Genomic DNA, 14,313 nt, shown 5'->3' on the forward strand with positions numbered 1-14,313 from the left:
GTACCCCAGTGTTATACAGTGACAGACCCGTCCCCACCAGTACTGTACCCCAGTGTTATACAGTGACAGACCAATCCCCACCAGTACTGTACCCCAGTGTTATACAGTGACAGACCCGTCCCCACCAGTACTGTACCCCAGTGTTATACAGTGACAGACCCGTGTCCACCAGTACTGTACCCCAGTGTTATACAGTGACAGACCCGTCCCCACGAGTACTGTACCCCAGTGTTATACAGCAACAGACCCGTCCCCACCAGTACTGTACCCCAGTGTTATACAGCGACAGACCCGTCCCCACCAGTACTGTACCTCAGTGTTATACAGTGACAGACACGTCCCCGCCAGTACTGTACCCCAGTGTTATACAGCGACAGACCCGTCCCCACCAGTACTGTACCCCAGTGTTATACAGTGACAGACCCGTCCCCACCAGTACTGTATCCCAGTGTTATACAGTGACAGACCCGTCCCCACCAGTACTGTACCCCAGTGTTATACAGTGACAGACCCGTCCCCACCAGTACTGTACCCCAGTGTTATACAGTGACAGACCCGTCCCCACCAGTACTGTACCCCAGTGTTATACAGTGACAGACCCGTCCCCACCAGTACTGTACCCCAGTGTTATACAGTGACAGACCCGTCCCCACCAGTACTGTACCCCAGTGTTATACAGTGACAGACCCGTCCCCACCAGTACTGTACCCCAGTGTTATACAGTGACAGACCCGTCCCCACCAGTACTGTATCCCAGTGTTATACAGTGACAGACCCGTCCCCACCAGTACTGTACCCCAGTGTTATACAGTGACAGACCCGTGTCCACCAGTACTGTACCCCAGTGTTATACAGTGACAGACCCGTCCCCACCAGTACTGTACCCCAGTGTTATACAGTGACAGACCCGTCCCCACCAGTACTGTACCCCAGTGTTATACAGCGACAGACCCGTCCCCACCAGTACTGTACCCCAGTGTTATACAGTGACAGACCCGTCCCCACCAGTACTGTATCCCAGTGTTATACAGTGACAGACCCGTCCCCACCAGTACTGTACCCCAGTGTTATACAGTGACAGACCCGTCCCCACCAGTACTGTACCCCAGTGTTATACAGTGACAGACCCGTCCCCACCAGTACTGTACCCCAGTGTTATACAGCGACAGACCCGTCCCCGCCAGTACTGTACCCCAGTGTTATACAGTGACAGACCCGTGTCCACCAGTACTGTACCCCAGTGTTATACAGTGACAGACCCGTCCCCACCAGTACTGTACCCCAGTGTTATACAGTGACTGACCCGTCCCCACCAGTACTGTACCCCAGTGTTATACAGTGACAGACCCGTCCCCACCAGTACTGTGCCCCAGTGTTATACAGTGACAGACCCGTCCCCACCAGTACTGTACCCCAGTGTTATACAGTGACAGACCCGTCCCCACCAGTACTGTACCCCAGTGTTATACAGTGACAGACCCGTCCCCACCAGTACTGTACCCCAGTGTTATACAGCGACAGTCCCGTCCTCACCAGTACTGTACCCCAGTGTTATACAGCGACAGACCCGTCCCCACCAGTACTGTACCCCAGTGTTATACAGTGACAGACCCGTCCCCACCAGTACTGTACCCCAGTGTTATACTGTGACAGACCCGTCCCCACCAGTACTGTACCTCAGTGTTATACAGTGACAGACCCGTCCCCACCAGTACTGTACCCCAGTGTTATACAGTGACAGACCCGTCCCCACCAGTACTGTACCCCAGTGTTATACAGTGACAGACCCGTCCCCACCAGTACTGTACCCCAGTGTTATACAGTGACAGACCCGTCCCCACCAGTACTGTACCCCAGTGTTATACAGTGACAGACCCATCCCCACCAGTACTGTACCCCAGTGTTATACAGTAACAGACCCGTCCCCACCAGTACTGTACCCCAGTGTTATACAGTGACAGACCCGTCCCCACCAGTACTGTACCCCAGTGTTATACAGTGACAGACCCGTCCCCACCAGTACTGTACCCCAGTGTTATACAGTGACAGACCCGTCCCCACCAGTACTGTACCCAGTGTTATACAGCGACAGACCCGTCCCCACCAGTAATGTACCCCAGTGTTATACAGTGACAGACCCGTCCCCACCAGTACTGTACCCAGTGTTATACAGCGACAGACCCGTCCCCACCAGTACTGTACCCCAGTGTTATACAGTGACAGACCCGTCCCCACCAGTACTGTACCCAGTGTTATACAGCGACAGACCCGTCCCCACCAGTACTGTGCTCAGTGTTATACAGAGACAGACCCGTCCCCACCAGTACTGTACCCCAGTGTTACACAGTGACAGACCCGTCCCCACCAGTACTGTACCCCAGTGTTATACAGTGACAGACCCGTCCCCACCAGTACTGTACCCCAGTGTTATACAGTGACAGACCCGTCCCAACCAGTACTGTACCCCAGTGTTATACAGTGACGGACCCGTCCCCACCAGTACTGTACCCCAGTGTTACACAGTGACAGACCCATCCCCACCAGTACTGTACCCCAGTGTTATACAGTGACAGACCCGTCCCCACCAGTACTGTACCCCAGTGTTACACAGTGACAGACCCGTCCCCACCAGTACTGTACCCCAGTGTTATACAGTGACAGATCCGTCCCCACCAGTACTGTACCCCAGTGTTATACAGCGACAGACCCGTCCCCACCAGTACTGTACCCCAGTGTTATACAGTGACAGACCCGTCCCCACCAGTACTGTACCCCAGTGTTATACAGTGACAGACCCGTCCCCACCAGTACTGTACCCCAGTGTTATACAGCGACAGACCCGTCCCCACCAGTACTGTACCCCAGTGTTATACAGTGACAGACCCGTCCCCACCAGTACTGTACCCCAGTGTTATACAGCGACAGACCCGTCCCCACCAGTACTGTACCCCAGTGTTATACAGTGACAGACCCCTCCCCACCAGTACTGTACCCCAGTGTGAGACAGTGACAGACCCGTCCCCACCAGTACTGTACCCCAGTGTTATACAGCGACAGACCCGTCCCCACCAGTACTGCACCCCAGTGTTACACAGTGACAGACCCATCCCCACCAGTACTGTATCCCAGTGTCACACAGTGACAGACCCGTCCCCACCAGTACTGTACCCCAGTGTTATACAGTGACAGACACGTCCCCACCAGTACTGTACCCCAGTGTTATACAGTGACAGACCCGTCCCCACCAGTACTGTACCCCAGTGTTATACAGTGACAGACCCGTCCCCACCAATACTGTACCCCAGTGTTATACAGTGACAGACCCGTCCCCACCAGTACTGTACCCCAGTGTTATACAGTGACAGACCCGTCCTCACCAGTACTGTACCCCAGTGTTATACAGTGACAGACCCGTCCCCACCAGTACTGTACCCCAGTGTTATACAGTGACAGACCCGTCCCCCCCAGTACTGTACCCCAGTGTTATACAGTGACAGACCCGTCCCCACCAGTACTGTACCCCAGTGTTATACAGTGACAGACCCGTCCCCACCAGTACTGTACCCCAGTGTTATACAGTGACAGACCCGTCCCCACCAGTACTGTACCCCAGTGTTATACAGTGACAGACCCATCCCCACCAGTACTGTACCCCAGTGTTACACAGTGACAGACCCGTCCCCACCAGTACTGTATCCCAGTGTTATACAGTGACAGACCCGTCCCCACCAGTACTGTACCCCAGTGTTACACAGTGACAGACCCGTCCCCACCAGTACTGTATCCCAGTGTCACACAGTGACAGACCCGTCCCCACCAGTACTGTACCCCAGTGTTATACAGTGACAGACCCGTCCCCACCAGTACTGTACCCCAGTGTTATACAGTGACAGACCCGTCCCCACCAGTACTGTACACCAGTGTTATACAGTGACAGACCCGTCCCCACCAGTACTGCACTCCAGTGTTATACAGTGACAGACCCGTCCCCACCAGTACTGTACCCCAGTGTTATACAGTGACAGACCCGTCCCCACCAGTACTGTACCCCAGTGTTATACAGTGACAGACCCGTCCCCACCAGTACTGTACCCCAGTGTTATACAGTGACAGACCCGTCCCCACCAGTACTGTACCCCAGTGTTATACAGAGACAGACCCGTCCCCACCAGTACTGAACCCCAGTGTTATACAGTGACAGACCCGTCCCCACCAGTTCTGTACCCCAGTGTTATACAGCGACAGACCCGTCCCCACCAGTACTGTACCCCAGTGTTATACAGTGACAGACCCGTCCCCACCTGTACTGTACCCCAGTGTTATACAGAGACAGACCCGTCCCCACCAGTACTGTACCCCAGTGTTATACAGCGACAGACCCGTCCCCACCAGTACTGTACCCCAGTGTTAAACAGTGACAGACCCGTCCCCACCAGTACTGTACCCCAGTGTTATACAGTGACAGACCCGTCCCCACCAGTACTGTACCCCAGTGTTATACAGTGACAGACCCGTCCCCACCAGTACTGTCCCCCAGTGTTATACAGTGACAGACCCGTCCCCACCAGTACTGTATCCCAGTGTTATACAGCGACAGACCCGTCCCCACCAGTACTGTATCCCAGTGTTATACAGTGACAGACCGGTCCCCACCAGTACTGTACCCCAGTGTTATACAGTGACAGACCCGTCCCCACCAGTACTGTACACCAGTGTGAGACAGTGACAGACCCGTCCCCACCAGTACTGTACCCCAGTGTTATACAGCGACAGACCCGTCCCCACCAGTACTGTACCCCACTGTTATACAGCGACAGACCCGTCCCCACCAGTACTGTACCCCAGTGTTATACAGTGACAGACCCGTCCCCACCAGTACTGTACCCCAGTGTTTTACAGTGACAGACCCGTCCCCAGCAGTACTGTACCCCAGTGTTATACAGTGACAGACCCGCCCCCACCAGTACTGTACCCCAGTGTTATACAGAGACAGACCCGTCCCCACCAGTACTGTACCCCAGTGTTATACAGTGACAGACCCGTCCCCACCAGTACTGTGCCCCAGTGTTATACAGTGACAGACCCGTCCCCACCAGTACTGTATCCCAGTGTTATACAGCGACAGACCCGTCCCCACCAGTACTGTATCCCAGTGTTATACAGTGACAGACCGGTCCCCACCAGTACTGTACCCCAGTGTTATACAGTGACAGACCCGTCCCCACCAGTACTGTACACCAGTGTGAGACAGTGACAGACCCGTCCCCACCAGTACTGTACCCCAGTGTTATACAGCGACAGACCCGTCCCCACCAGTACTGTACCCCACTGTTATACAGCGACAGACCCGTCCCCACCAGTACTGTACCCCAGTGTTATACAGTGACAGACCCGTCCCCACCAGTACTGTACCCCAGTGTTTTACAGTGACAGACCCGTCCCCAGCAGTACTGTACCCCAGTGTTATACAGTGACAGACCCGCCCCCACCAGTACTGTACCCCAGTGTTATACAGAGACAGACCCGTCCCCACCAGTACTGTATCCCAGTGTTATACAGTGACAGACCCATCCCCACCAGTACTGTACCCCAGTGTTATACAGTGACAGACCCGTCCACACCAGTACTGTACCCCAGTGTTATACAGCGACAGACCCGTCCCCACCAGTACTGTACCCCAGTGTTATACAGTGACAGACCCGTCCCCACCAGTACTGTATCCCAATGTTATACAGTGACAGACCCGTCCCCACCAGTACTGTACCCCAGTGTTATACAGCGACAGACCCGTCCCCACCAGTACTGTACCCCAGTGTTATACAGTGACAGACCCGTCACCACAAGTACTGTACCCCAGTGTTATACAGCAACAGACCCGTCCCCACCAGTACTGTACCCCAGTGTTATACAGTGACAGACCCGTCCCCACCAGTACGGTACCCCAGTGTTATACAGTGACAGACACATCCCCACCAGTACTGTACCCCAGTGTTATACAGTGACAGACCCGTCCCCACCAGTACGGTACCCCAGTGTTATACAGTGACAGACACATCCCCACCAGTACTGTACCCCAGTGTTATACAGCGACAGACCCGTCCCCACCAGTACTGTACCCCAGTGTTATACAGCTACAGACCCGTCCCCACCAGTACTGTACCCCAGTGTTATACAGTGACAGACCCGTCCCCACCAGTACTGTACCCCAGTGTTATACAGTGACAGACCCATCCCCACCAGTACTGTACCCCAGTGTTATACAGTGACAGACCCGTCCCCACCAGTACTGTATCCCAATGTTATACAGTGACAGACCCGTCCCCACCAGTACTGTACCCCAGTGTTATACAGCGACAGACCCGTCCCCACCAGTACTGTACCCCAGTGTTATACAGTGACAGACCCGTCACCACCAGTACTGTATCCCAGTGTTATACAGCGACAGACCCGTCCCCACCAGTACTGTACCCCAGTGTTATACAGTGACAGACCCGTCCCCACCAGTACGGTACCCCAGTGTTATACAGTGACAGACCCGACCCCACCAGTACTGTACCCCAGTGTTATACAGCGACAGACCCGTCCCCACCAGTACTGTACCCCAGTGTTATACAGTGACAGACCCGTCCCCACCAGTACTGTACCCCAGTGTTATACAGTGACAGACCCGTCCCCACCAGTACTGTACCCCAGTGTTATACAGCGACAGACCCGTCCCCACCTGTACGGTACCCCAGTGTTATACAGCGACAGACCCGTCCCCACCAGTACTGTACCCCAGTGTTATACAGCGACAGACCCGTCCCCACCAGTACTGTACCCCAGTGTTATACAGTGACAGACCCGTCCCCACCAGTACTGTACCCCAGTGTCATACAGTGACAGACCCGTCCCCACCAGTACTGTACCCCAGTGTTATACAGCGACAGACCCGTCCCCACCAGTACTGTACCCCAGTGTTATACAGCGACAGACCCGTCCCCACCAGTACTGTACCCCAGTGTTATGCAGTGACAGACCCGTCCCCACCAGTACTGTACCCCAGTGTTATACAGTGACAGACCCGTCCCCACCAGTACTGTACCCCAGTGTTATACAGAGACAGACCCGTCCCCACCAGTACTGTATCCCAGTGTTATACAGCGACAGACCCGTCCCCACCAGTACTGTACCCCAGTGTTATACAGCGACAGACCCGTCCCCACCAGTACTGTACCCCAGTGTTATACAGCGACAGACCCGTCCCCACCAGTACTGTACCCCAGTGTTATACAGAGACAGACCCGTCCCCACTAGTACTGTATCCCAGTGTTATACAGCGACAGACCCGTCCCCACCAGTACTGTACCCCAGTGTTATACAGCGACAGACCCGTCCCCACCAGTACTGTACCCCAGTGTTATACAGCGACAGACCCGTCCCCACCAGTACTGTACCCCAGTGTTATACAGCGACAGACCCGTCCCCACCAGTACTGTACCCCAGTGTTATACAGTGACAGACCCATCCCCACCAGTACTGTACCCCAGTGTTATACAGAGACAGACCCGTCCCCACCAGTACTGTATCCCAGTGTTATACAGAGACAGACCCGTCCCCACCAGTACTGTACCCCAATGTTATACAGTGACAGACCCATCCCCACCAGTACTGTACCCCAGTGTTATACAGTGACAGACCCGTCCCCACCAGTACTGTACCCCAGTGTTATACAGCGACAGACCCGTCCCCACCAGTACTGTATCCCAGTGTTATACAGCGACAGACCCGTCCCCACCAGTACTGTACCCCAGTGTTATACAGCGACAGACCCGTCCCCACCAGTACTGTACACAGTGTTATACAGTGACAGACCCGTCCCCACCAGTACTGTACCCCAGTGTTATACAGGGACAGACCCGTCCCCACCAGTACTGTACCCCAGTGTTATACAGTGACAGACCCGTCCCCACCAGTACTGTACCCCAGTGTTATACAGTGACAGACCCGTCCCCACCAGTACTGTACCCCAGTGTTATACAGTGACAGGCCCGTCCCCACCAGTACTGTACCCCAGTGTCACACAGTGACAGACCCGTCCCCACCAGTACTGAACCCCAGTGTTATACAGCGACAGACACGTCCCCACCAGTACTGTACCCCAGTGTTATACAGTGACAGACCCGTCCCCACCAGTACTGTACCCCAGTGTTATACAGTGACAGACCCGTCCCCACCAGTACTGTACCCCAGTGTTATACAGCGAGAGACACGTCCCCACCAGTACTGTACCCCAGTGTTATACAGTGACAGACCCATCCCCACCAGTACTGTACCCCAGTGTTATACAGAGACAGACCCGTCCCCACCAGTACTGTACCCCAGTGTTATACAGTGACAGACCCATCCCCACCAGTACTGTACCCCAGTGTTATACAGAGACAGACCCGTCCCCACCAGTACTGTACCCCAGTGTTATACAGTGACTGACCCGTCCCCACCAGTACTGTACCCCAGTGTTATACAGCGACAGACCCGTCCCCACCAGTACTGTACCCCAGTGTTATACAGTGACAGACCCATCCCCACCAGTACTGTACCCCAGTGTTATACAGTGACAGACCCATCCCCACCAGTACTGTACAACAGTGTTATACAGTGACAGACCCGTCCCCACCAGTACTGTACCCCAGTGTTATACAGTGACAGACCCATCCCCACCAGTACTGTACCCCAGTGTTATACAGTGACAGACCCATCCCCACCAGTACTGTACAACAGTGTTATACAGTGACAGACCCATCCCCACCAGTACTGTACCCCAGTGTTATACAGTGACAGACCCATCCCCACCAGTACTGTACCCCAGTGTTATACAGTGACAGACCCGTCCCCACCAGTACTGTACCCCAGTGTTATACAGCGAGAGACACGTCCCCACCAGTACTGTACCCCAGTGTTATACAGTGACAGACCCATCCCCACCAGTACTGTACCCCAGTGTTATACAGTGACAGACCCGTCCCCACCAGTACTGTACCCCAGTGTTATACAGTGACTGACCCGTCCCCACCAGTACTGTACCCCAGTGTTATACAGTGACTGACCCGTCCCCACCAGTACTGTACCCCAGTGTTATACAGTGACAGACCCGTCCCCACCAGTACTGTACCCCAGTGTTATACAGTGACTGACCCGTCCCCACCAGTACTGTATCCCAGTGTTATACAGTGACAGACCCGTCCCCACCAGTACTGTTCCCCAGTGTTATACAGTGACAGACCCGTCCCCACCAGTACTGTACCGCAGTGTTATACAGCGACAGACCCGTCCCCACCAGTACTGTACCCCAGTGTTATACAGCGACAGACCCGTCCCCACCAGTACTGTATCCCAGTGTTATACAGCGACAGACCCGTCCCCACGAGTACTGTACCGCAGTGTTATACAGCGACAGACCCGTCCCCACCAGTACTGTATCCCAGTGTTATACAGTGACAGACCCATCCCCACCAGTACTGTGCCCCAGTGTTATACAGTGACAGACCGGTCCCCACCAGTACTGTACCCCAGTGTTATACAGTGACAGACCCGTCCCCACCAGCACTGTACCCCAGCGTTATACAGTGACAGACCCATCCCCACCAGTACTGTACCCCAGTGTTATACAGTGACAGACCCGTCCCCACCAGTACTGTCCCCCAGTGTTATACAGCGACAGACCCGTCCCCACCAGTACTGTACCCCAGTGTTATACAGTGACAGACCCGTCCCCACAAGTACTGTACCCCAGTGTTATACAGAGACAGACCCGTCCCCACCAGTACTGTACCCCAGTGTTATACAGTGACAGACCCGCCCCCACCAGTACTGTACCCCAGTGTTATACAGCGACAGACCTGTCCCCACCAGTACTGTACCCCAGTGTTATACAGTGACAGACCCGTCCCCACCAGTACTGTACCCCAGTGTTATACAGTGACAGACCCGTCCCCACCAGTACTGTACCCCAGTGTTATACAGTGACTGACCCGTCCCCACCAGTACTGTACCCCGGTGTTATTCAGTGACAGACCCGTCCCCACCAGTACTGTACCCCAGTGTTATACAGTGACAGACCCATCCCCACCAGTACTGTACCCCAGTGTTATACAGTGACAGACCCGTCCCCACCAGTACTGTACCCCAGTGTTATACAGTGACTGACCCGTCCCCACCAGTACTGTATCCCAGTGTTATACAGTGACAGACCCGTCCCCACCAGTACTGTACCCCAGTGTTATACAGTGACAGACCCGTCCCCACCAGTACTGTATCCCAGTGTTATACAGTGACAGACCCGTCCCCACCAGTACTGTATCCCAGTGTTATACAGTGACAGACCCGTCCCCACCAGTACTGTACCCCAGTGTTATACAGCGAGAGACCCGTCCCCACCAGTACTGTACCCCAGTGTTATACAGTGACAGACCCGTCCCCACCAGTACTGTACCCCAGTGTTATACAGTGACAGACCCGTCCCCACCAGTACTGTACCCCAGTGTTATACAGAGACAGACCCGTCCCCACCAGTACTGTACCCCAGTGTTATACAGTGACAGACCCGTCCCCACCAGTACTGTATCCCAGTGTTATACAGCGACAGACCAGCCCCCACCAGTACTGTACCCCAGTGTTATACAGCGACAGACCCATCCCCACCAGTACTGTACCCCAGTGTTATACAGTGACAGACCCGTCCCCACCAGTACTGAACCCCAGTGTTATACAGTGACAGACCCGTCCCCAGCAGTACTGTACCCCAGTGTTATACAGTGACAGACCCGTCCCCACCAGTACTGTACCCCAGTGTTATACAGTGACAGACCCGTCCCCACCAGTACTGTACCCCAGTGTTATACAGTGACAGACCCGTCCCCACCAGTACTGTACCCCAGTGTTATACAGTGACAGACCCGTCCCCACCAGTACTGTACCCCAGTGTTATACAGTGACAGACCCGTCCCCACCAGTACTGTACCCCAGTGTTATACAGTGACAGACCCGTCCCCACCAGTACTGTACCCCAGTGTTATACAGGGACAGACCCGTCCCCACCAGTACTGTACCCCAGTGTTATACAGTGACAGACCCATCCCCACCAGTACTGTACCCCAGTGTTATACAGTGCCAGACCCGTCCCCACCAGTACTGTACCCCAGTGTTATACAGTGACAGACCCGTCCCCACCAGTACTGTACCCCAGTGTTATACAGTGACAGACCCATCCCCACTAGTACTGTACCCCAGTGTTATACAGCGACAGACCCATCCCCACCAGTACTGTACCCCAGTGTTATACAGAGACAGACCCGTCCCCACCAGTACTGTACCCCAGTGTTATACAGTGACAGACCCGTCCCCACCAGTACTGTACCCCAGTATTATACAGAGACAGACCTGTCCCCACCAGTACTGTACCCCAGTGTTATACAGTGACAGACCCATCCCCACTAGTACTGTACCCCAGTGTTATACAGCGACAGACCCATCCCCACTAGTACTGTACCCCAGTGTTATACAGTGACAGACCCGTCCCCACCAGTACTGTACCCCCAGTATTATACAGTGACAGACCCGTCCCCACCAGTACTGTACCCCAGTATTATACAGAGACAGACCTGTCCCCACCAGTACTGTACCCCAGTGTTATACAGTGACAGACCCATCCCCACTAGTACTGTACCCCAGTGTTATACAGTGACAGACCCGTCCCCACCAGTACTGTACCCCAGTATTATACAGAGACAGACCTGTCCCCACCAGTACTGTACCCCAGTGTTATACAGTGACAGACCCATCCCCACTAGTACTGTACCCCAGTGTTATACAGTGCCAGACCCGTCCCCACCAGTACTGTACCCCAGTGTTATACAGTGACAGACCCGTCCCCACCAGTACTGTACCCCAGTGTTATACAGTGACAGACCCATCCCCACTAGTACTGTACCCCAGTGTTATACAGCGACAGACCCATCCCCACCAGTACTGTACCCCAGTGTTATACAGAGACAGACCCGTCCCCACCAGTACTGTACCCCAGTGTTATACAGTGACAGACCCGTCCCCACCAGTACTGTACCCCAGTATTATACAGAGACAGACCTGTCCCCACCAGTACTGTGCCCCAGTGTTATACAGCGACAGACCCATCCCCACCAGTACTGTACCCCAGTGTTATACAGCGACAGACCCATCCCCACCAGTACTGTACCCCAGTGTTATACAGTGACAGACCCGTCCCCACTAGTACTGTACCCCAGTGTTATACAGAGACAGACCCCTCCCCACCAGTACTGTACCCCAGTGTTATACAGTGACAGACCCGTCCCCTCCAGTACTGTATCCCAGTGTTATACAGTGACAGACCCATCCCCACCAGTACTGTACCCCAGTGTTATACAGTGACAGACCCGTCCCCACCAGTACTGTACCCCAGTGTTATACAGTGACAGACCCGTCCCCACCAGTACTGTATCCCAGTGTTATACAGCGACAGACCCGTCCCCACCAGTACTGTACCCCAGTGTTATACAGTGACAGACCCGTCCCCACCAGTACTGTACCCCAGTATTATACAGAGACAGACCCGTCCCCACCAGCACTGTACCCCAGTGTTACACAGTGACAGACCCATCCCCACCAGTACTGTACCCCAGTGTTATACAGTGACAGACCCGTCCCCACCAGTACTGTACCCCAGTATTATACAGAGACAGACCCGTCCCCACCAGCACTGTACCCCAGTGTTACACAGTGACAGACCCATCCCCACCAGTACTGTACCCCAGTGTTATACAGTGACAGACCCGACCCCACCAGTACTGTACCCCAGTGTTATACAGTGACAGACCCGTCCCCACCAGTACTGTACCCCAGTATTATACAGAGACAGACCTGTCCCCACCAGTACTGTACCCCAGTGTTATACAGTGACAGACACGTCCCCACCAGTACTGTACCCCAGTGTTATACAGTGACAGACCCGTCCCCACCAGTACTGTACCTCAGTGTTATACAGTGACAGACCCGTCCCCACCAGTACTGTACCCCAGTGTTATACAGTGACAGACCCATCCCCACTAGTACTGTACCCCAGTGTTATACAGCGACAGACCCGTCCCCACCAGTACTGTACCCCAGTGTTATACAGCGACAGACCCATCCCCACCAGTACTGTACCCAGTGTTATACAGTGACAGACCCATCCCCACCAGTACTGTACCCCAGTGTTATACAGTGACAGACCCGTCCCCACCAGTACTGTACCCCAGTGTTATACAGCGACAGACCCGTCCCCACCAGTACTGTACCCCAGTGTTATACAGTGACAGACCCGTCCCCACCAGTAGTGTACCCCAGTGTTATACAGCGACAGACCCGTCCACACCAATACTGTACCCCAGTGTTATACAGTGACAGACCCGTCCCCACCAGTACTGTACCCCAGTGTTATACAGTGACAGACCCGTCCCCACCAGTACTGTACCCCAGTGTTATACAGTGACAGACCGGTCCCCACCAGTACTGTACCCCAGTGTTATACAGTGACAGACCCGTCCCCACCAGTACTGTACCCCAGTGTTATACAGTGACAGACCCGTCCCCACCAGTACTGTACCCCAGTGTTATACAGTGACAGACCCGTCCTCACCAGTACTGTACCCCAGTGTTATACAGTGACAGACCCGTCCCCACCAGTACTGTACCCCAGTGTTATATAGTGACAGACCCGTCCCCACCAGTACTGTACCCCAGTGTTATACAGTGACAGACCCGTCCCCACCAGTACTGTACCCCAGTGTTATACAGTGACAGACCCGTCCTCACCAGTACTGTACCCCAGTGTTATACAGTGACAGACCCGTCCCCACCAGTACTGTACCCCAGTGTTATATAGTGACAGACCCGTCCCCACCAGTACTGTACCCCAGTGTTATACAGTGACAGACCCATCCCCACCAGTACTGTACCCCAGTGTTATACAGTGACAGACCCGTCCCCACCAGTACTGTACCCCAGTGTTATACAGTGACAGACCCGTCCCCACCAGTACTGTACCCCAGTGTTATACAGTGACAGACCCGTCTCCACCAGTACTGTATCCCAGTGTTATACAGCGACAGACCCGTCCCCACCAGTACTGTATCCCAGTGTTATACAGTGACAGACCCGTCCCCACCAGTACTGTACCCCAGTGTTATACAGTGACAGACCCGTCCCCACCAGTACTGTACCCCAGTGTTATACAGCGACAGACCCGTCCCCACCAGTACTGTACCCCAGTGTTATACA

The 14,313-nt window shown here is 54.4% G+C and overlaps 1 long non-coding RNA gene across 1 annotated transcript in view; it reads left to right on the forward strand.

Moving 5' to 3' along the window:
* The window catches only part of LOC140406853 (uncharacterized), a 72,572-nt gene that overhangs the window by 54,469 nt on the left and 3,790 nt on the right, over window positions 1-14,313 (forward strand). The window lies entirely within an intron of this gene.

Source organism: Scyliorhinus torazame, unplaced genomic scaffold (assembly GCF_047496885.1).
Source record: "Scyliorhinus torazame isolate Kashiwa2021f unplaced genomic scaffold, sScyTor2.1 scaffold_934, whole genome shotgun sequence".
Lineage (NCBI taxonomy): Eukaryota > Metazoa > Chordata > Chondrichthyes > Carcharhiniformes > Scyliorhinidae > Scyliorhinus > Scyliorhinus torazame.